Source organism: Rattus norvegicus, chromosome 7 (genome assembly GCF_021556685.1).
Source record: "Rattus norvegicus strain SHRSP/BbbUtx chromosome 7, alternate assembly SHRSP_T2T, whole genome shotgun sequence".
Taxonomy (NCBI): domain Eukaryota; kingdom Metazoa; phylum Chordata; class Mammalia; order Rodentia; family Muridae; genus Rattus; species Rattus norvegicus.
In genome coordinates this window covers 82,345,494-82,369,118 of record NC_141540.1, presented here as the reverse complement: position 1 = coordinate 82,369,118, position 23,625 = coordinate 82,345,494, and the positions used below count along the sequence as shown (strand labels likewise).

At 38.9% G+C, this 23,625-nt stretch overlaps 1 protein-coding gene and 1 non-coding gene across 16 annotated transcripts in view; one reads left to right on the top strand and one right to left on the bottom strand.

Annotated features, from left to right (window-relative positions):
- Oxr1 (oxidation resistance 1) overlaps nucleotides 1-23,625 on the bottom strand; it is a 434,885-nt gene that overhangs the window by 276,252 nt on the left and 135,008 nt on the right.
- Nucleotides 20,778-20,884, top strand: LOC120094047 (U6 spliceosomal RNA). The gene has a single exon (XR_015626192.1). It is a non-coding gene; the product is annotated as a U6 spliceosomal RNA (small nuclear RNA).

The window sequence follows — 23,625 nt, the reverse complement described above, 5'->3', positions numbered from 1 at the left end:
GAGTTCATCCCTAAAAAGAAACAATATTGAAGCAACCCAAAGGAACAATTAATACAACTAAATTAAATGTCTCTCCCATGACTTAAGAAGAATGTCATATGTTTATTTCACTATATTTCTCAAAACACTGAACTATATAATATTTTTGTTTAGTTTACTAACTTATCTTTTCAAATATTTGTAAATAGAAAAGCCTCAGAAGTTTGGTTTGGAGAAAATGGCAACTCAGTATTTCTCAGAACACATTTAAAATAAATATGTATTTCTATGTATCTAAGAGTGTATATAACTGTATTATATATAAAACTATAAATGCACACAAGTATATGCTTATGGCATATTACTAATGTTTCAACAAATGCATAGTAGTTGGTATATTATTGACTTTCAAATACAATCACAAAGAAGCATTTAAAAGTCTATAAAATAATTGACCATTGTTCATTAAAAGTAACAAAGTCATTAAAAATGTAGAGGAAAACAATACAGTTGGGGAATTACTAAGAAAACATTCGATAATGCAGTCTAGGGTTCTTAACTGGGTCAGAAACAGAGAAAAAGTAAACTGGATAAATAGAAGAGAATTCCACATTAACAGACTCACACTTGTGCCTATTCCCATGTCTCAGTAATCTAACTAGTCATATAAGATATTAATATTAGAAGGAGTTGAGTCAAAGGGAGTATGAGAAATACTTCTGTGACATTTCTCTACATCTAAAATAATTTCAAAATTTGTGGGAAAGGCTGAGAAAGAAATTAGGGAAATGACACACTTCACAATAGTCCCAAATAATATAAAATATCTTGGTGTGACTTTAACCAAGCAAGTGAAAGATCTGTATGACAAGAACTTCAAGTCTCTGAAGAAAGAAATTGAGGAAGATCTAAGAAGATGGAACGATCTCCCATGCTTATGGATTGGCAGGATTAATATAGTAAAAATGGCCATTTTGCCAAAAGCAATCTACAGATTCAATACAATCCCCATCAAAATTCCTACTCAATTCTTTATAGAGATAGAAAGAGCAATTTGCAAATTCATTTGGAATAACAAAAAACCCAGGATAGTGAAAACTATACTCAACAATAAGAGAACTTCTGGGGCAACCACCATCCCTGACCTCAAGCTGTATTACAGAGCAATAGTGATAAAAACTGTATGGTATTGGTACAAAGACAGGCAGGTAGATCAGTGGAACAGAATTGAAGACCCAGAAATGGATCCACACACCTATGGTCACTTGATCTTTGACAAAGGAGCTAAAACCATCCAATGGAAGAAAGAGCATCTTCAGCAAATGGTGCTGGTCCAACTGGAGGTCAGCATGTAGAAGAATGCAGATCGATCCATGCTTATCACCCTGTACAAAGCTTAAGTCCAAGTGAATCAAGGACTTCCACATCAAACCAGATACACTCAAACTAATAAAAGAAAAAGTGGGGAAGCATCTCGAACACATGGGCACTGGGGAAATCTTCCTGAACAAAACACCAATGGCTTATGCTCTAAGATTAAGAATTGACAAATGGGACCTCATAAAACTGTAAAGCTTCTGTAAGGCAAAAGACACTAAGGGTTGGGGATTTAGCTCAGTGGTAGAGCGCTTGCCTAGGAAGCGCAAGGCCCTGGGTTCGGTCCCCAGCTCCGAAAAAAAGAAACAAACAAACAAAAAAAGACACTGTCATTAGGACAAAAGGGCAACTTACAGATTAGGAAAATACCTTTACCAATCCTACAACTGATAGAGGGCTAATATCCAAATATACAAAGAACTCAAGAAGTTAGACTACAGAGAGTCAAATAACCCTAATGAAAAAAGGGGTACAGAGCTAAACAAAACATTCTCAGCTGAGGAATATTGAATGGCCACAAAGCACCTAAAGAAATGTTCAACATCCTAAATCATCAGGGAAATGCAAATCAAAACAACCCTGAGATTCTACGTCACACCAGTCAGAATGGCTAAGATAAAAACTCCGGGGACAGCAGATGCTGGCAAGGATGTAGAGAAAGAGGAACACTCCTCCATTGTTGGTGGGATTATAAACTGGTACTGCCTCTCTGGAAATCAGTCTGGAGGCTCCTCAGAAAATTGGACATTGCATTACCTGAGGACCCAGCTATACCTTTCCTGGGCATATACCCAAAAGATGCTCCAACATACAATAAAGACACATGCTCCACTATGTTCATAGAAGCATTATTTATAATAGTCAGAAGCTGGAATGAACCCAGATGCCCTTCAACAGAAGAATGGATTCTAAAAAATGTGGTACATCTACACAATGGAGTACTACTCAGCTATCAAAAACAATGACTTCATGAAATTCATATGCAAATGGAATGAACTAGAAAATATCATCCTGAGTGAGGTAATCCAATCATAGAAAAACACACTTGGTATGTACTCATTGATAATTGGATATTAGTCCAAAAGCTTGAATTCCCCAAGATGCAATCCACAGACCACAGGAAGCTCAAGAAGAAGGATGACCGAAATGCAGATGCTCCAACTCCCCCTTTTTTTTTTAGTCTTTATTATCTTGGGTATTTCTTATTTACATTTCGATTGTTATTCCCTTTCCCGGTTTCCAGGCCAACATCCCCCAACCTCTCCCCTCCCCTTCTCTATGGGTGTTCCCCTCCCCATCCTCCCCCCATTACCGCCCTCCCCCAACAATCTGGGGGTTCAGTCTTGGCAGGTCAAGGGCTTCCCCTTCCACTGGTGCTCTTACTAATCTATTCATTGCTACCTATGAGGCTGGAGCCCAGGGTCAGTCCATGTATAGTCTTGCTCTAACTCCTTCTTAAAAGGGGAAATAATATCCATAGGAGGGGATGTGGAAGCAAATTTTAGAGCAGGAATTGAAGGAATGGCCATTCAGAGCCTGCCCCACATGTGACCCATGTGGCATATATATACATACACATATATAGCCATCAAAACTATTTAAGATTGATGAAGCTAAAAAGTTCATGCTGAAAGGGACCGGATATAGATCTCTCTTGAGAGACACATCCAGAGCATGACCAATACAGAGATCAATGCTAGCAGTAAACCACTGAACTGAGAACAGGACCCCCTTTGGGGGAATTAGAGGAAGGACTGAAAGAGCTGAAGGAGCTTGCAACCCCATAAGAACAACAATGCCAAGGAACCAGAGCTACCAGGGACTAAGCCACTACCCCAAGACTATACATGGACTGACCCTGGGTCCAACTGCAAATGTAGCAAAGAATAGACTTGTTGGGGCACCAGTGGAAGGGGAAGCCCTTGATTCTGCAAAGGTTTGACCCCCCAGTGCAGGGGAAAATGGGGGAGGGCAATAAGGGGGATGTAGAGGGGGAATACCCATATGGGGGAAGGGGAGGGGAGTGAATGCAGATTTGTGGACAGGAAATTGGGAAAGGGAATAACATTTGAAATGTAAGTAAAGGGGTTGGAGATTTGGCTCAGTGGTAGAGCACTTGGCTAGCAAGCGCAAGGCCCTGGGTTCAGTCCCCAGCTCCGAAAAAAAAAAAAAAAAGAAAAAAAAAAGAAATGTAAGTAAAGAAATATATGTAATAAATAATGAGAAAGAAAAAAAAGGCAGTGTACATTTTGGTTATAATGAGATAGATACAACATTAACAAATTAATTCCACCCACTCCTTCTTTAAAGTTTGCTACTGCTAAGTTTTATAACTATACATCTGATTGTCTTGTGTTTCTATTAGTCAGAGATATTCTGGTAAAAGTATGTTTCTATACAGTCAACATTCCTTCCCCTAAAAAAACTGTAAAAAAAAAAAAGACAAGACTATATTTCTCTTCCATGTTCATTAATTATATGACAAACATTTTAATTCAATGATCAGAATCTTACTGAACTTTGTTGAGTGAAAAGTTTAGAAAATCACAAAATAATCTCTTAGTATATGAAAATCAGAATTTTTACCTTGGTTTTCTGTCTTGTGCTGAAACCCATTGTTCTTCAACAATAAAGAACCTTCAGCGCTGAAAAAATTCTAGGCTATCATCCTTGGAACCTATATTGTTCCTGAATTGCCAGGTCCATAGTTAATTACATTACACTGTGAATAGAGTTTCGTTCTTCTACAAGCAGATGCTCTTGTTTTCTGTCTGTTCACTTCATCATTTGTTGAAGAATGTACAATGTTTTCATATATGGTTTTAGGTTTCAGTTGTGCTGAAGATTATGTGACTTTGTCTGTGTAGGTTTATTTCCACACCAGCCACATCAGGCTGTTTTTGTTACTATGGCTTTGTAGTGTAGTTTGAAACAAAGTTTCATATCTCTACCATTGACTCTGTAGATCACTTTGTCAACATAAACATCTTTGTAATGTTAACTTGCCATATCCATGAGAATGAAAGGTCTTTTCTTCTTATATTTTCTTTAGTTTCTTATTTTTAGTGGATTATACTATGACTACTAATATGTTGATTTACTATCTTGTTACTTGGCTGAAACTAAATCATTCAGGCATAAGAGTTTTTAGCTGGGGTCTCTAGGGTCTTTCAGTATCATGTTGTCTAGAAATGGATATGGTTTGATTTCATCCTTTCAAACCTGACTCATCTCATTTTTCTCTCTTATCTTACTGCTCATGGTATCCTTAGAACGGTGAATGGACACCTTTGTTTCCTTTCTATTGAAGCCTATTTCCTTAAATCCTGGCTGTAAGTACTATTTACATGTTGACAACTAACAACCTTGTCTCTAAATCTGGCTTTTATCAAAGCCTCAGAAACTTACTGACATTTCCATTTGACTACTTAATGGTCATCATAAACATAACGTGCCCAGAAAAAGCTTTCTTTCCTTCAAACTTTCCCACCCCCAACCTTTCCCATCTCAGCTGATGGCAACCCCATCCTTGCAGCTGCTCAAGCAAAAACACTTGGACACATCTTGGAGTCCTCTCTTTCACTCACACCCACGTCCAATCTGCTATGCAAACTTAGCTTTATGTCCAAAAGAAAAGGCAGAGCTACAAGAACATTTATTGCATCACTATTGATGTGCGGTTCTGGAACCAAACGCATCTATGAGGTTCTCGTAGTTCTACAGGATAGGAGGCTATTGAGCAGGCTGTAGAGCTTCCCATTATCCCATCACTTCAGAGAAAATCACAAGATTAAGTCCATCCTCGGCTACATAGGAAATTCCATACCAGCCTGAGCTATTTAATGAAGCTCTGCTTCCAAGGGAAAAGCATTTGGGAAATACAGACTTTAACTGACAGCTAAGTTAAATCAGAAAATGCAAACATTTGCTGGGTGGATTAAATTGAAAATTGGTTAGAAAAAGCCTCATGTTCTGTTAAATCCCTTCCCAGTACCTGTTAGGGACTATTGTAATTGAAAGTCATATAGAAGAGTCATTTAAGTAAGAAAAGGATATAATCCATTTAATTTGCCATTCAGCTTCTCTCCATATATTTTCCTCTCTGCTGATTTTGTTTCTCTAAAATAAAATATTGGTATAAAGAAATAAGAAGAGTATACATGACTTGTCCCACGACATTCTAGTATTGCTTTGATCCCTCTGCAACAGAGATCTCTTATCCACAAAATAGAAATGATAAATGCCAAGAAGAAGAAAAAATAAAGAGCTATAAAAATAGCAGGCATTGGGGTTTGGGGATTTAGCTCAGTGGTAGAGTGCTTGCCTAGCAAGCACAAGGCCCTGGGTTCGGTCCCCAGCTCTGAAAAAAAAAAAAAGAAAGAAAAAAAATAGCAGGCATTGAAGGAAGGAATGTAGGTTGTTTTACCAACCATAGCCGAATCGTGGCAAACATTCACATAGACTTTCATAGGCTATCATTTTGATCCTGGGGATGAGAATCATTGTGTGTAATGCAATTAGACATAATTCAAGGTCACAAAACAGCTAGAGTCAGAACGGACTGGTCTAAGTCCTGACATAGTGCTCTTTGTGTCAAATCCACCCGTGTAGAGGATCTACCAGGATGAGTTCCGTTGGCTTCTTAATACATCGAGTGTTTTTGGAAGAACATAAATGCTGCTGCTGCTGCTACTGATGCTGAGAACTGTTCTTACTAGGATGATGATGTCCTGACATGAACCATCATTAGACTTTCAGAGACCACAATCAAAGCACTGCCTTTGTAATTCATTCAACTAAGCAACTTGTTTTCCCAAGTTTTACACACGCATGGAAGAAGAATATTTGAATGGACAATGGTGGAAGTGGAGACAGGAAAACACAGTGACATATTTAATGAGGAAGTAGCAATTGCGAAGAACAACACTATGTCCTATTTATACTTTTGTATGTTGCTTGTGACCTTACGGAAATACCAAATCCAGTCTATAAGAGTATAAATGATCTTACGTGTATTTCAGCAGTAACACTGTCACCAACTCAAAAAGTAAGGCAAATCAATACAAAGCGAAAACTATTTCATCAGGAAGCCCATTTTGTAAAGTGAGTCAGTGCCCTTTGCTCTAAACAAAAGGTTTCTGCAATATCTTTATGTGTTTTAATTTGGATGTTCCTTATAGATGCTAATGAACAACTGTGGTATTAGTCAGGTCTTATTCACTCTCATTAATTATTAACTTCCTTTAGTGCAACAGAAATACCCATTCTTTATATTTTTGGGGACACTTAGTGTGCAGCAGCTATTCTGCCATGCATAATAACCTGTGAAATATAAGACAGGCGTTATTATTGTCAAGGTACAAATAAAGAAACTCATAATCAACGTGAATCTAGTATTTTTAGGTCTAAAATAACATCTAAAGGTTATCTATTTAAATGGCATGGTCAATGTTTCATGCTCCTGAAAACTTCCCATATTTAAATTTATCTAGAGAAAAGGAATTTATCATTTCCCAAGATGTTTACCCTAGCCTTATCTAAATTGAGAAAGCATTTCTGCATTGTTAGTTAAAATCCCTCCCCTAAATTGCAAGGAAGTGGCTTTAAGATGAGGCAACACAGGGCAAATTTAACTGCTCTCAAATGAACAGATTGTAAAATACATGTGTTCAGCCCTATGTCATCTTAGTTTTCTCTCCTTGAGGTAGACATTGACTTCTGTCTTAATCTATGTACATAAGATGCATAATTAATACAGAGTACTTGCATATTAACATATAGTGCTACTTCTATAAGAAATCCATAATATAAAATGATACACTGTTATAAAATTTGAACTAAATATATGAAACAGTTCTATTTTGATCTCCATGGTTTGTTTTATCTGCCAGTCATTCCTTTAGAGAGCACATGGCTGGTGCTTTCTGAGCAAAGGGGAGAATTCTGCCTTTCTTCAATTCTTTTTCTTAAATGAACATATTAAGAACAGTATGATTGCAAAATTCATGCTTTTGTGACATTTCATAAAGTTAATTTGTTTTTCTAAAATGAAAATATCTTTAGAAATTGTTTCAACGTCAATTTTTGCACAGGCAATTTTTGCACAGGCAAATTTTGCACAGGCACAAGAGGTACTGGCCACATTTATATTCTGCCTCCAAACTCCATAGTCATCACTATTAATGTTGCTCTCAAACCCAGGGCTGTGTTCAGATGGGAATGTGTTTAGAACGACAGGTAATGGCAGCTGGGAAATGGATCTTTGTGTCTCACTAGAATTCATAGATTGATTGTTCTTCACCAATGTCCCCAGACAAACAGGAGGAGGACATAATGTATTGGGAGTCCCGTTTCTTGCTGTGGAAACCAACAATGGCAGCTTTTGAAGGCATAGGCAATTTCAACAGAATAATGAAAGTCTGCAGATATTTCTGGGTGTAAAAGAACTTCTCTATGGCTTGGGCCGTTCTCAATATCAAGGCACTGATGGAAAGAAATGGTGTTGAAAGTTACTTCAGGGTGAATAGTAAGGAATACACTGAAAACCATACTACTAAGACCACGTCTGCCTTATCAACTGTGGTTCTGCATACATAGACCTGTGCTTACATAACACAGGCACCAAATAGGAAATTCTTTAGAAAATAGATGCATAGTGAATCATTGTGTGTACAAGTCAGTTAATAGTCAATAATCTACGCTGCCTCTAGAAAACGGGACAGGGGCTAGAGAGATGACTCTGCAGTTAAGAGCACTGGCTGCAATTCCAGAGGACATCAATCCAGCTCCCAGCCCCCACATGGCACCTCATAACTTTCTGAAACTCCAATTCCAGGGGACCCAACATCCTCACACAGACAGACGTGCCAGCAAAACACCAGGGCATATAAAATAAAAATAAATAAAATGTGTAAAAGAAAACGGAACACCTGTGAATGAAATTTGCCTGGCTGCAGCCTGCTCTGACAACTGTTGAAAGTTAGCCATAATGATACATTTTTGACAGACTTTGTGATAAAGTGATAATAAAATGTCAAATATCACAAGCAGTGTATTTGAGAAATAAACAAAAGAGTAACTGATACAGTAGGAAACACCATATGTACAAGTGAGACAAGGACATGACCTAAACATTAAGAAAAAGAAGTACCATAAGACTGGTATGCCTACTTTTTTTTTTTTCAAAACTCAGGATCATCTTTCCCTTGGGAAAGATGCTACACAGGAATCAGCAGACATCTCACCTATTTAGGCAGACACGGGAAGAGAGAAGATGGTTCTTCCATAAGTTTCTGGAAGCAAGGATAAAGGAAGTAATTATTTTGCTCAGCAGTGAGCCTCATTGCTGGGCACAGTCACTGCTATGATGAAGCACTTAAGTAAATTAATAGATAACTTGATGTTAATTGATAGATAACTTGAACTTAAGTGAGTATATCCTAATTTATCAAGTGTGATATGACTAAAATATGGGATGAAATTGTTTCAAAACTGCGAGTCAAGACCTCTGAGGCACTTAGTGTTCTCTTTGATACTATGAAGCTGCAGTTTATAGGACACATGTACACACAGACACACACACACACACACACACACACACACACACTTCAAGATCTGTAGGATATCTGAGCCTTTTCCATCTGTTATTCCTCCACAGATGAGTCTCTAGAAAGAGTCGCAGTAGTGTCTGGGCAGAGAGATTAACGAGGCTCCGAAGGTAGTCGCAGCTGCCTAACACATTGTGGCATTGTTTATTATATGTGGATGTTCTAAAGCTAAAGAAACCACACAGATAAATACATAACACAGAGAAAAATAGCTCATCATCGGTGGTAGCTGCTCTTCTCTTTCTTCCAAATGACATTCGTGGTACTAAACAATATGCGACACAACTGTTTGATCAGTGAGAGTAACACCAGACAATGGTGCTATATATATATGTATAAGCAATGTCAATTGTTGTTATTTCTTAGTTTCTTTGTTCACTGCATAAAGATTCAATGCCTCCTTAGTGAGTATGGCTTCTGCTTCTGCTGAGTAAACTAGAACAAGCCAAAAAATCCTTAGTGAAAAGCTGTTCAGGAAACAGCTGCACTACGTTATGGTCTCATGACTCAACAGATCGATGTAAGTCGTCAGAGGAAGTAGGTGGGGAGAAGAGGCCGAGGTCTGGGTTCTATTTCCAGCTCTAGCCCCAGCCTCTGGGTGACCTGGGATGAGTCACAGCTGTCTTTCTGAGTGCTTGCAGTGACTCAGGCTTGTTTTAAGATGTTCCCTGTTCGGTTCCACATCATAGATCACTTCCTCCCTAAAGCTTTAACAGTACAAAATGATCCTTTTCATTCTTGATCTGTTATGCAAAATAGCTGGCAGCCCCTTGTGTGAAGTGAAATGGAACTTCATTTACATCACCCAATAGCAAGGCCCATGTTAGAGAGCATTCTACAAAGTCGTGAATTAGGGGACTCAATGGCACCTACTTCCCACACAGAATCACAATTTTAATTTTCCATGAATTACCTGGAAGCCATACTCCGAAATCGAAGTGTAGCACATTTAGTCCCACTGTGCCAGGAGGCTGCATCAGAGTAGACCAGAGTTTTCAATAGCACTACCCAAAGGATCCTCTCCTGATTGTCTGTCGGTGTCTCCCTGAGAATCACTTTATCACAATTGTATAAATAGACAATCTCACAACTGTATAAATAAATGAGTTATTGTTAACATGGGGTATTCAGATATACCTGATTCTAAAGCTTAAAAAAAGCCCGTGCCTCCTTTCAGTTTGCCTGGTTATTTTTATCAGCAGAAAACACTTGAACTAAGACTTCAGATTTGATCTATGAATCCTTCCTTGTAATGGCTCCAACTATTTAAGTTGTGATCTCTAGGTTGACTTAAAACTTTTAAACATCAAGTAATTATTGTTCCATAACTTGTATAACACTGATGGAAGGCACAGCAATATTGGTTAGTGGGTTTTGTTGTTATTTGTTAGAAAAAAAACTTTGGTCTTATCCAATGCAGAATTCTGAGATTCTGATTAAAGCAAAATGACAAGACCTCGGCAGGTATAGCTTGATCAAGGGAACCTGTCACATACAACCATGTATCAGGGCAACTTGGAAACAGGGTCTTTTCACATACGATTCCATAGCCAATCAGAGGAAGAAATTATATCAAACTACAGTCCATCTAGCTTACTAAATAATGGTTAATGCAGAAAAAGCAAGTGCTCAGTGCAAAGCATGGCCACAAGGGTAGAAGCCCTTCTTGAACGGAGAAAAGCAGGTAGGGGGATGAAGAGAGAGTGATGGAAAGGAGAATGCCTCATAATACAGAAGGGTAATTAGAGCTGACAGCAATTAATCATATGCTAGAAAATAGCTAATGCAGGGCATGGTGAATGTTCCTAACAGAAAAAAATAGAACTAATAGATATTGCCCAGGTTTGATCATTACACGTATGTCTTGAATTATACACAACATATTACATTAATATGCACATGTGCTATGTACCAATTAAAAAGGACAATGCTTTTCCAAGGAAATACCCAAAATATAAGAGCATAGAATTGAAAACAATGTTGCCTCGGTATACAAAAATTTCAGAGTTTAGGGTAAAACTGGGCATTTTTGAATGGTAGCGAGATGATATTGGAAACCAAGATGGAGATCCATTAAGACCATTGTATGTTCATGTGCTCATGTGTGAAGGCCTGAGGTTGTTTTTTAGATGTTTTCTCTCTCTCCTTTCTTCTTCTTGCTATCTATCTATCTATCTATCTATCTATCTATCTATCTATCATCTATCGCCTAGCTACCATCTATTTATCTATCCTCTAGCTATCTATCCATCTATCCATCTTTCTATCATCTATCATCTACCATCTATCTATCTATCTATCTATCTATCTATCTATCTATCTATCTATCTTTTTCCTTCCATTTCAATGCCTGTAAAACCAGGATGTTTCTGCACAGGTAGCAGCTTTGATACTGATTCCATTTCTGCATGCACATCAAAACTCCTGAAATATGAGACAGTAGCTTGCTGTAAAATGAATTTAGAAGTGCTTTATTTTGTGAACCAGGGAACAATTCTGTGAAGAAAATGAATTGTAATAACTCTGATATTTCCATATCAGAGATTCAGAAAAGTCTGAACTTTATTTAAACATGAACTGGTAAGAATAACATGACTCTTTATTGTGTCTTTATCCTCCATACTCAAGAATGATATATACTCTGTTTTCCCCTGACCAAAAAATTTTTTTAAACTAGAAGAAAATAAATACTCAATGGATATAAGAAAGTTAAATTGGCAGATGTTTTTCTAGTGTCACACATAATTAAAAATACTTAGTTACTCATTAATTAAATAAGCTCATGAGGACCTTTATCTTATGTTTCTTAGCTATGCTAGACACCATGCTAGATGCTGGAGACTTAATGTTGGGAAAATAAGACATCACCCTAGATGTCAACAAGCCTATCAGTCAGGGTCTGACCAGTGCCTTGTAAACTGGAATATGCACATCAGTGTAATAATAATATGCCTCAAGATTTTAAGAGGAATGCATAATCAGGTATACATACATACATACATACATACATACATACATACGGGCACGGAATAAACTGGTAACTGGGGCACTATTAAAAAAGGTATTGAAATGGGTCTGGTGGGATATGATGAGGTCTTGAATAAAGACATTGCCATTGACAGAGAACAAAGAGATTTAATTATCCTTAGGATGTTACTGCTCATAGGTCATGATTAACGAACCTGCATAGGCCTTTTTAGCTCCCAGTACTTACTGACAACCAGGCACATCCACAGACACCTAAAAGTGACTCCACGACAATCAGGCATCTTTACAGCCAGCTTTCAAGGCACCCAGCAAAGATATATGTTATCTCACTAAGAAGCAACAGTGTTGCTCCTGTCGCAGGTTTCTTTGCGCATGCTCCTCAACGTCAATAAAAGTCAGGTTCTCCCTGCCCCCATTCTGTCTTCTTTCCTCTCTCTCTCTCTCTCTCTCTCTCTCTCTCTCTCTCTCTCTCTCTCTCTCCCTTCCAGGCCTTTATATTCCATGTCCAATAACCACCCTACCCCACCCTCCATGACAAGCAGCATGGTGGGTTTTTGTCAGAACCCACTGCCTAGTCCTATCAATAATTGACAGAGATTAAAACATGCTTCACTTTCTAACTTGCATACCAGAAGGCCAACCTTAGCTAACACTGAGACACTGCTGCAAACAAAAACTTGATTGTTCTTTAGTGAATGACTAAGTAGTAACAGAGGTAAGACAGGCACCAGGTCAGCTTAGGGTACACAGCACTTTCTGGCAATGGAAACTGTCCCCAAAGGGTAGTAACGTTTGACCAGGCACTCAGAAAATAACAGGAAGAAGCAATAGATTTAATAATATAAGAGAGGACATCCTGGGCTATCGAAAGTGAACATAAAAATATAGTGATTAAAGAATAGAGGGCAGTGGGGGCAATTTCCAACACCTAGGCATGATAAATGCAGCCTATCTTTCAGCAGAGGGGAGGGCTAAGAAAGACCCCAAGGTCTTGTATGTGATTTAATTCCACTAAACTTAGAAGGTGACAGATAGGCTAAAGAATTATCATGTTTTAGTTTCTGTTATTTCAATAGGCCTTCCAAATGTTTAATCCTCTAAATTGGCTTTCAGGAAAAATAAAAGATTTTTCAACGTTTACATAATAACAGAGGAGGGAATGTTGACTCTGACTTTAACTAAGTGATCAACTTAAAACCTATCATAAATTAAAATGCTAGGAGCAGAAAAGTGTTGGTTTGGTTTTTTTTTTAAGCTTCGTTCTTCAAAAATACATTAAGTAGAGGCAGTGACCCTAAATTTAGAATTATTGTAAAATAACATAAAATATAAAACTAGTCACAGATACCAAGTAGTTAAAAAAAATCTTCTGTTTGGTTTTGGTAAAGATACAAATTATGTAGTAGTATTCTAGTGAAGTCAAAACTACTCTTATTTTCTGAGCATGTTTGTGTACGTGCACATGTATTATAATATCTCATCATCATATATAAAATGTGTTCCTCATACAAATTCTAATTGTCAATTCTGCATTGTTTCATCTACTGCCATTTTTACAGAATAAAGACAGATTTCAGCTTTATATCAGTCTTATAGATTTAGAAAAGTGTCTGACATGAAAAATAGCCGTCACTCTTGCCTCTTGTGTATTTGTGAGTTTGTGCACACATTTCCTATCATCTTTAACTTATCATTTCAGAATAAACTACTGTGTTCTTCACCCCGATTGAGCAATTAACACACAAGATGTGACTAAGAGAACTTCAATCTTGTGTCGGGAGTCAAACCATGGTCCACGGATCCTACACACAAAACATTTTCTGGACTCTGGAACTCTGAGCCTAACACGCAGTGGACATCTAATCAAGAATGTCCCTGTCCCTGAGGCCATGCCTCATTCTTAGGTACATCTGACTCTCACGTCTCTGTGCAGGAGGCAGTCTTTGTTCTTACATTACATTTATTATTTAGAGATGTAACTCCTGACTTTACCCACTATGCTGTAAAACTGCAGAGCATGAATTGTTCATGTATTTTGAACTTTCTTATAATACCAACTGAAGAGACTTGCAGGGAGCAAACCCTTAAGAAATGTGTATGAACTAAATTACAGATACATACACAGTAGTGAAAATTGTATTGCTAGTTCCCAAAGAACTTTTAAAAAGTCAATTAGAATATTATATAATAAAGGTGTATAATATCCCTGTTCCTGATCTATTTTAAAATCATTTAAAATGAACAAAATTAGCATTTGAAAAGAAAAGATTTCCATTATTTGAATTAAAAGAAATCAATATAAAATCATTCTGAAATTAAGCTAGTTTGAAGTGAATGTGCACCTAAAATTTATTAAAATACAAAACTTTAAAGTCAATGAAAATACATGAATATTTCTAATCACAGTTAAGTCAAACTGTTCACAAGCACCATGCATTCATATGTATTATAGATAATTCAAAATTGAGTGTTCAGAATGCTGAAATTAAAACTCATATTCTCGGGTGATTGCCTCTAAATCATCACCCTATAGCAAATCATTTAGAGGACTTTTTAAAAATGCCATTTTAATGCTATTTATTTAATGTTATATTTGAATACTATTTAAAGATGCTATTACTTTCAGACATTGGAGTTTCGAAAGGAATCAGGCTTTGTTGTTTTATAGAGAACTGAAAAACTAGCATATTTTTGGTTAGGTCTAGAACAGTGTTTCTCAACATGTGAGTCATGACCCCTTTGGGGTCACCTATCAGATATCCTGTTTATCAGATATTTACTCCGATTTATGACAATAGCAAAAGCAAAATCACAGTTATGGAAACAAGGAAAATAATTTTAGGTTTAGGGTCACCACAACGTGAGAACTGTATTAAAGGGTCTCAGTGTGAGGAAGGTTGAGAACCTCAGCTTGAGGCAAAAAAGTGAGGATAATGGTTAGATAAGCTGGTTCTTATCAAGAAATAGAGGACCAGAGACATGGGTGAGAGGCTCCAAGTGCTAATTGCTCTTCCAGAGGACCTGAGTTGGGATCCAAGCACTCATGTGGTACAACTTACAATCACTTGTAAGTCCAGCCCCAGGGAATTCAACACCTCTGGCTTCCAAGAATGCTTCACACAAACATGTATGTACCTACACACATACAAACATGTAATTACAAACAATAAAAATAAAAATATAATGAAGAGATTGCTTTGCGCAAACACTGTGTCTAGAACTAATCATAGCCAATCAGTTGAAGGTTTGCTTGACTTTAAAGCAGAAAAAACTTCCTATGAGCAGTGAATGGGACTCCGGGCAATGTGGGATTTGCTGTTTGTTCTGCACAGAGAGCTCCTGCCGTGTTGTGGACAACTCATTCTCAGGGGGGATAACCTTGGGGATGCGCTCCTGGCTTTGTCATGAATCTCTTTTTGTTTTGATTGCTTGTAGGTTTCCATTTTAGTCCGAATTCTGAACATCAATGATTCAGTGACCTTCCCCTTCCATCAGCAAAAAATTCACATTGTGTGTAGACTTCTAAGCTTTCATTTCCTGAGTATTTTTTGTGTGTGCCTCAAACAGAAGAAAATACGGAGAGACAGACATGAAGCCGCAGTCTTTGAGGTGGTAGGGAACGATTTAACAAATGGACACTTGGGAGAACGTATCCAGGCATGATTTTGATCAAAAGACGCCAGACCCACTGCACTGTGACAAGGAATAGCTTATAATCCGCCCGTGGCGCAGCGTTGGTAAAGCTCCTGGCTCATTTAACTCTTTCAGTCAGGTGTCTATTTCAAACACCCAGGCAATTGATCGTCCACATATTTGAGCACTCCCCACACTATGAATAAATCATGGTCCATTCATCACGTGAAATACACACCAAGGCAAAGCTGAGCTCAAGTCCCACACAGCACTCACCCAGAAGTATGCGCTACAATACAGACTTGCAAAGTAATATTTGTACTATTTGGATTTTTGTTTAAAAATATGAACCAACACATATGTGATTGTAGATCAAAGACAAAGAAAACTGGGCAAGGACACTGTACACTGCCAAAGAGAAAGAAGCAGATGTTGTAGGAGAGGCGGTGGTTTGCAGATCAATACACAAGGCACAAGACGCACCATCTTAAACAGCGGCATCTCCCCATAGTTAGCGCACTCCTATCTGAAGCTGTTTCTAAAGAAACAAGTTGATAAGGTTTCTCAGTAAGTGTCACAACTTTTAAAAGCTGAATTGTTTTCTACATAACCAGCTGTTTTTGGCTCAGCACTTTGAGTGGTTTCCAGGCTTTAAATATCCATGAAAAGAAAAGGTACAAATTCTGGTCTTCTTAAGTGAGCAAGGGTGAGGCCAGCTACAGCAGGTTAGCACTTCTTGAGGCTTCTTCAGGCCTTGGATTATCTATTATTATTCGGGTGCAAAAAATAAAATCTTTATTTTTAAAAATTGAGTTTCCAAATAACTGTGGTTTTCTGGCTTTCAAATGCAAGTTCTCTGTCAAGTGCAATGTCAAAACAGGCTGCACCATGCTAATTAAAGAATCTCGTTAAATATTCAAGTTTCAAGAATTGTGTTTTTCCCACCTTCCCACGTATAAACATCCCATCAGAGAATAACAGCATTAGTTTTGTTAGGCAACAAAAACACTGCTTACCTCAGGGCTCAGGGAATCCTGCAGAAGAGGAGGCAGAAAGATTTTCAGAGCTCTACAGAATGGAGGGCACCAAGGAAACCAGGCCTTCCTAACATAGTAGGGCTGATACACAGAGGAGCTTGAAGACCGTGGTAGCATACACAGCTGCACAGCTCAGGACCCAAAAGGGTCCCGGTGCTGGGAAGGGAAGGGACTTAAGTCCCCATCCCTAACCGAGCAGCCATCTCCAGTTGATAACCACTCAGAAATGAAAGCAATGTTCTCAAAGGAGTCCCACCGGCTGCCTATACAAACCACTCTTAAGGCCAGGGTCATGCCCAGCAGTAGATGGCTAACACAAAACAAACTTAATAACCTTTGTGAGGGTCTTTGTCTTATAATGCTTTGTCTTAGCTTTAAAAAAACCACTGAACTGAGAATAGGACCCCCGTTGAAGGAATCAGAGAAAGAACTGGAAGAGCTTGAAGGGGCTCGAGACCCCATATGTACAACAATGCCAAGCAACCAGAGCTTCCAGGGACTAAGCCACTACCTAAAGACTATACATGGACTGACCCTGGACTCTGACCTCATAGGTAGCAATGAATAGCCTAGTAAGAGCACCAGTGGAAGGGGAAGCCCTGGGTCCTGCTAAGACTGAACCCCCAGTGAACTAGATTGTTGGGGGGAGGGCGGCAATGGGGGGAAGATGGGGAGGGGAACACCCATATAGAAGGGGAGGGGGAGGGATTAGGGGGATGTTTGCCCGGAAACCGGGAAAGGGAATAACACTCGAAATGTATATAAGAAATACTCAAGTTAATAAAAAAAAAAAAACTTACATTTTCTTTGTGTGTGTGTGTGTGTGTGTGTGTGTGTGTGTGTGTATAATCAATATTGATTTCTGATTTTGTGTTTTTATAGGCGCGCGCGCGCGCGTGTGTGTGTGTGTGTGTGTGTATGTACGTATGTATGTCTCATCTGTGTGTTTCTTGAATTTTTCCTTCAATTCATTTTGCCCTAACCTAATGTTTGTCTTTATCTAATTACTATTTAGATGCCCATTTTTATCCTAAAGAGAAAAATAAAAGCTGTAGATTTGACTGGGTGGGGAAGAAGGAGGATCTGTGGAGGTGAAAAAGGGAAAATCATACTCAGAATATATTACACTAAAATATATTTTCAAATAAAATACTATATAAATAATGATATTCAACAAAGAAGTTACTTTTCACAAATTTTATCAAGAAAAATGCAAAAATAAAATATAGTTAAAAAAAGAGAGAGAAAGCAAAAAAAATTGATCAGTAAAGAAACTTTGTGTGCAGGGATGGGAGGGGAAGGATTATTCTCCACCCTTTAACTGAGTCCTTCCCTGTGTGTCAGCTGCTGCCAGGCAGACACCTGACTGTCAAGAAAAAGAATCCTGGGTCTACAAGAGGGCTCAGTGGAAAAGGTGCTTGCTGATGACCTGAGTTTAGTCCCCAGACCCCATGGCTGAAAGACCAGTTCTTGTGGTTGTTATCTTGAGCTATGAGCTTGCAGTTACTGCTCCAATACCATGCCTGCCTGCGGCTATAGTCCATACCTAATAGCAATGAGCTTGTCCCCTGACGCTATAAGGCCCAATAAACAATTTCATTAAATGGCCTTGGTCATGGTGTCTTAGCACAGCAACAGAAAATGACTCAGCCCTGTCTGCACATGAGCTAAAGAAAGACACCGGTGGATATGCTTCAATGGATGGGAAAGCCCAGGAGGTTTCAGTCCTGCAAACAACTACAGACAACTAAGGGATGCCAAGAGCAGGAGAAATAGTTTTTCTTGCAGAAGAGCACGCCAATAGCTTATCTAATACCAGTAACTGGTAATGACCAGTAATGGTCAGTAACTGAAAAGACTCATACAATCAACATTATACAGATCGAGTAGGTTGCACTTCTGTATCTAGTAATATTATAAACAGGTAAAGAAAAAAGAGGGAATAAATTTGAAAAAGAGAAGGAGGCATATGGTTGGGCTTGGAGAGAAGAAAGAAAGGGGAAATATGGTGCAATTATAACCTCTAAAACAAAAAAAAACATGTGTTTTTAAAGTTGTAATAAACTATGGTTTTGCAAAGGATCAGAGGTAGCAGATATAGGAAACCAAATATGTCAGAAGGACCAAGCCAAATATTTTTCTTTTGTACCTATGCCTACGACAGTATGCATTGATCATGGTCTCATTTAGCAGGAACAAAATGTCAAACAAACAAACAAACAAGCAAAAAGCCCACAAAAAAAAACCCCAAATGTACTTGGCCCAATAAACATGAAGATTTGATTTCCCATTTGCACAGCAATCAGAGATGATCCCATAGCAGGAGACATATTCTTCCTAACCCAGGAGGTAATGCAGGTGAGACAGGCAGGTGTCACCTACCCTGAGCTGCTTTCATTCCTGGTCATTTCTGTGCAGGCAGCAGGCGACATTACAGCCTCCAGAAAGCTCAGGTAGAGTCTGCCTCAGGCAGGCCAGAGATCTGTTACCTGTGTGCCCCGTTTTCTCACAAGCCCCACCCACCACCTCCACTAGAAGCCATTACTCAGGTAAACATCCAGTGCAAGATGAGAGCCCATGCCCCACCCCACAGGCTCCTCTGCTGCCAAAAGGCAATGCTTTCACTGAGAACAGCCAAGGAGATCAACAGCTTAATTCCAGATATGCCTAGGAGAAATATCATTCAAGAAGTTTAACATTTTATTTTTCCAAGAAAATGTAGAAGTCATTTAGAGGCTGAGTTCATATTAGACACATGAAGTCATATAGAACCCAAGAAGTTAACACTGTTGCTGTCAAATTTCATGGTATTCTTATCATGTGTTGGGCTCTGTGGTAGGCATGTTAGTGCATTATTTGTTAAGTTCATGGTGGCCTGTGAGAAAGGTTCTTCCCATGTAGCAGATTTAAAAATAAAACAAAACAAACAAACAAACAAAAAGTCTAGACAACTCACCAAGGCTGAGGAGCCTGCAGGAAGCGATGTGACCTCTCACCCTGAGAAAATGCAGTTGAATTCTTCCCTGTAAAACTCGACTCCTTGAACTTTTCTGTTTTGTTTTTCTTTGGTTTTTGAATTTCCCTAGTTTGACTGCACTGATCTCATCAAAAAGACCACTCTTCCTATATGTCACTAGAAAATACTTAGCGTATATTTACTGATTGTTTGGGCTTGGGGTTACTAGGGAAGGACCTTGCTGTAGAGCCCAGTCTGGCTATCAATTAGCAGTCCTCTTTGGCCTCTTTGGTCCTCTGAGTGCTAGGAGTAAAAGTATTAGCACCATACTCAACGAAGAGACTTATAAACCTCTCTATAGGAGATACTCCTCAGTTCCTAAGAGTCTAATTACTAACCTCGAAAAGTTTGATACGCATACTCCTCATGACATTCTTAACTTTTAAATTATTTTCAAAATGATGGAGGTGAACATATATTAAATAAAAATTAACAGCCACACCCTTCGAGCAGAAATCAGAACCATGCGAACAAGCCGACGTAGCTTAAAGAGGAAAGCATGTGTTTAAAGGGCTGTTGAATGAGGCCCAATACTTTTCTTTTTGATTCTCCTCTATCACAGAGAACAATGTAAAACCCAACTTGTATATAGAAAAGCTAACCATGGACCTGAGCCACCGTTAGTTAGGATGGTGCCAGGATAGGACCACAATGGACCGATGATAGGAGACCTGAGTTAAAATAGTTTCCTCAGAGAACAAGCCAACCTGCCTGAGAACCAACCACATTCCAATACACAGCTGCAGGGTCCACTCTTCTGATTTCCAGAGAGTGACTTTGACTGGGAGGCCAACCATTTCTCTCCACACTCTTGTTTCTACTCTCCTTGGTATGTCTGGAATGGAAAAAAAACTACCACAAGTCCAACCTCTATTAATGTAACCCGTTAAGGGTCCATATGTTTCTTTCTGCTATCAGATTGAAGAGGCTGGGAAGACGCTGGCCTTGTCAATGCTTCCCTTAGCCAACACTTCCACATTGGAAGAAGCTAACACCAAGCTGCTTCTGCAGCAGGACTTCACTTGGATCTATAAATGAATTCATTTCTGTAATATTTGTTTGGAGGAACTTGAAATTTAAGAAACCAAGAACAACACTTCTTGCCATGATAAGTAATTCATGACAAGAATTCCTAAACTGGTGCTCGCTTCGGCAGCACATATACTAAAATTGGAACGATACAGAGAAGATTAGCATGGCCCCTGCGCAAGGATGACACGCAAATTCGTGAAGCGTTCCATATTTTTAAACACCTAAAGAAATGTTCAACATCTTTAGTCATAAGGGAAATGCAAATCAAAACAACCCTGAGATTTCACCTCACACCAGTGAGAATGGCTAAGATCAAAAACTCAGGTGACAGCAGATGCTGGCGAGGATGTGGAGAAAGAGGAACACTCCTCCATTGTTGGTGGGATTGCAGACTGGTACAACCATTCTGGAAATCAGTCTGGAGGTTCCTCAGAAAATTGGACATTGAACTGCCTGAGGATCCAGCTATACCTCTCTTGGGCATATACCCAAAAGATGCCTCAACATATAAAAGAGACACGTGCTCCACTATGTTCATTGCAGCCTTATTTATAATAGCCAGAAACTGGAAAGAACCCAGATGCCCTTCAACAGAGGAATGGATACAGAAAATGTGGTACATCTACACAATGGAATATTACTCAGCTATCAAAAACAATGAGTTTATGAAATTCGTAGGCAAATGGTTGGAACTGGAAAATATCATCCTGAGTGAGCTAACCCAATCACAGAAAGACATACATGGTATGCACTCATTGATAAGTGGCCATTAGCCCAAATGCTTGAATTACCCTAGATCCCTAGAACAAACGAAACTCAAGATGGATGATCAAAATGTGAATGCTTCACTCCTTCTTTAAATGAGGAAAAAGAATACCCTTGGCAGGGAAGAGAGAGGCAAAGATTAAAACAGAGACTAAAGGAACACCCATTCAGAGCCTGCCCCACATGTGGCCCATACATATACAGCCACCCAATTAGACAAGGTGGATGAAGCAAAGAAGTGCAGACTGACAGGAGCCGGATGTAGATCACTCCTGAGAGACACAGCCAGAATACAGCAAATACAGAGGCGAATGCCAGCAGCAAACCACTGAACTGAGAATAGGACCCCCGTTGAAGGAATCAGAGAAAGAACTGGAAGAGCTTGAAGGGGCTCGAGACCCCATATGTACAACAATGTCAAGCAACCAGAGCTTCCAGGGACTAAGCCACTACCTAAGGACTATACATGGACTGACCCTGGACTCTGACCTCATAGGTAGCAATGAATATCCTAGTAAGAGCACCAGTGGAAGGAGAAGCCCTGGGTCCTGCTAAGACTGAACCCCCAGTGAACTAGACTATGGGGGGGGAGGGCGGCAATGGGGGGAGGGTTGGGAGGGGAACACCTATAAGGAAGGGGAGGGGGGAGGGGGGATGTTTGCCCGGAAACCGGGAAAGGGAATAACACTCGAAATATATATAATAAATACTCAAGTTAATAAAAAAAAAAAAAGAATTCCTAAACGGGACTCATACCCAAATGGAAGCCATCAGCACACACATCCATTTATTCCTTCACATGTCGTTTTATTCAAATCTGATGGCGTGGACTTAGAATAAGTTTAAAAGTGGAACCAATTCTATATGAGCTGACGGGAGATACCCAGGACCCCAGAAGTGACCCTGGATTTCTGTTAGCTGGAAGTGGTACCATCTGACTGTGGGGATGTCCTGAAACACGAGCCCCTTAGTAAGTTGTTGCCAGCTGTGGACACCAGAGTGGTTCCTTTGGTATCGCACAGACGTACTTGCTGGCGCTGATGCTGAAGACAGGACTAACAGTGGTAATTTCCATCTGTGCATTCCACACGGCTTTTGAGTCACAGTTCACCACTGACGGGTGTTCTGTGTCTGAAGAAGCCTCTTACATCATGGCCAACTTTCTGGGCTATGAGGAAATAAAATAGGTGAGAAGGGTGGGCTTGCCGAATACCCTTCTTCAAGGTTCTTTAACTACCGGAAGCAGTTGGAGACAAGGAGAACCTGGTTTAGCAGCTTCCCTTTGATGTCCTGGAAAGAAATGGCTCTGTGAATAGACTCAGCAGACAACGAACTTAGAAATATCAGAAAAGGTCTCCCCTGAAGACCTAATACTTCTTGCTTGGTTATATTTTGACCTTATTTTCTGTTTGATATTAAATATAGAAATTTATATTAAATTTTCCTAAAGCTAACATCAGCATGGTGTGCATATATTGTGTCTGTTTCTGTGCATGTCTATACATACATACATTTCTACAATAGTTTTGGAATTAAAAATAGATAATAAGAGAGAGTGCAATTTTATATATATATATATATATATGAAAACATCATAGTGAAGCCCATTGTTTTTCATTGAAATATTTGATAAAAGAGAGAAGAAATTAAACAATGGCTGATAGTCATACTTCGGTGAGAACTTGCTACTAATTTAATCTCTCAGAATCACCAAACTGGGAAAAAAAACCCTTGTGCTAATCTGAGTTAACATGCTGTTTTAGTTTTTTAAATGAAATCTGATAATGCTATGTAATGGCTTTTCCAGGTCTAACGATGATGTTAGACTTCCATATTTAACAATTCCAACTTCCGAGATGTCTCATCACTATTGTTTTGGTTACCTATATTCAAAGACTTACAACTGTAAACGAAATCCTATTCTTTGAAAAGTAGAAAATGAGGGTGAAGATTTGGCAGCATCTGTTCACAGTGCCTTGACAATTTTAGATGTGCAACTTACTATAAACTTAATAGGAAGATGTAGCAATCAAATGTTAATGAATTTTAAATTATTTTGTCACATAGAGAGCTAAGCAGAAGGAATGGAAAGGAATGGTTCTTTTTACCGCTATTAGTCTATTTGATAGTTCACCATAAAACAAGCCCTCTACAGCAAGCTTCCCCCACTATTGATAAGAGTAAGGCTTTG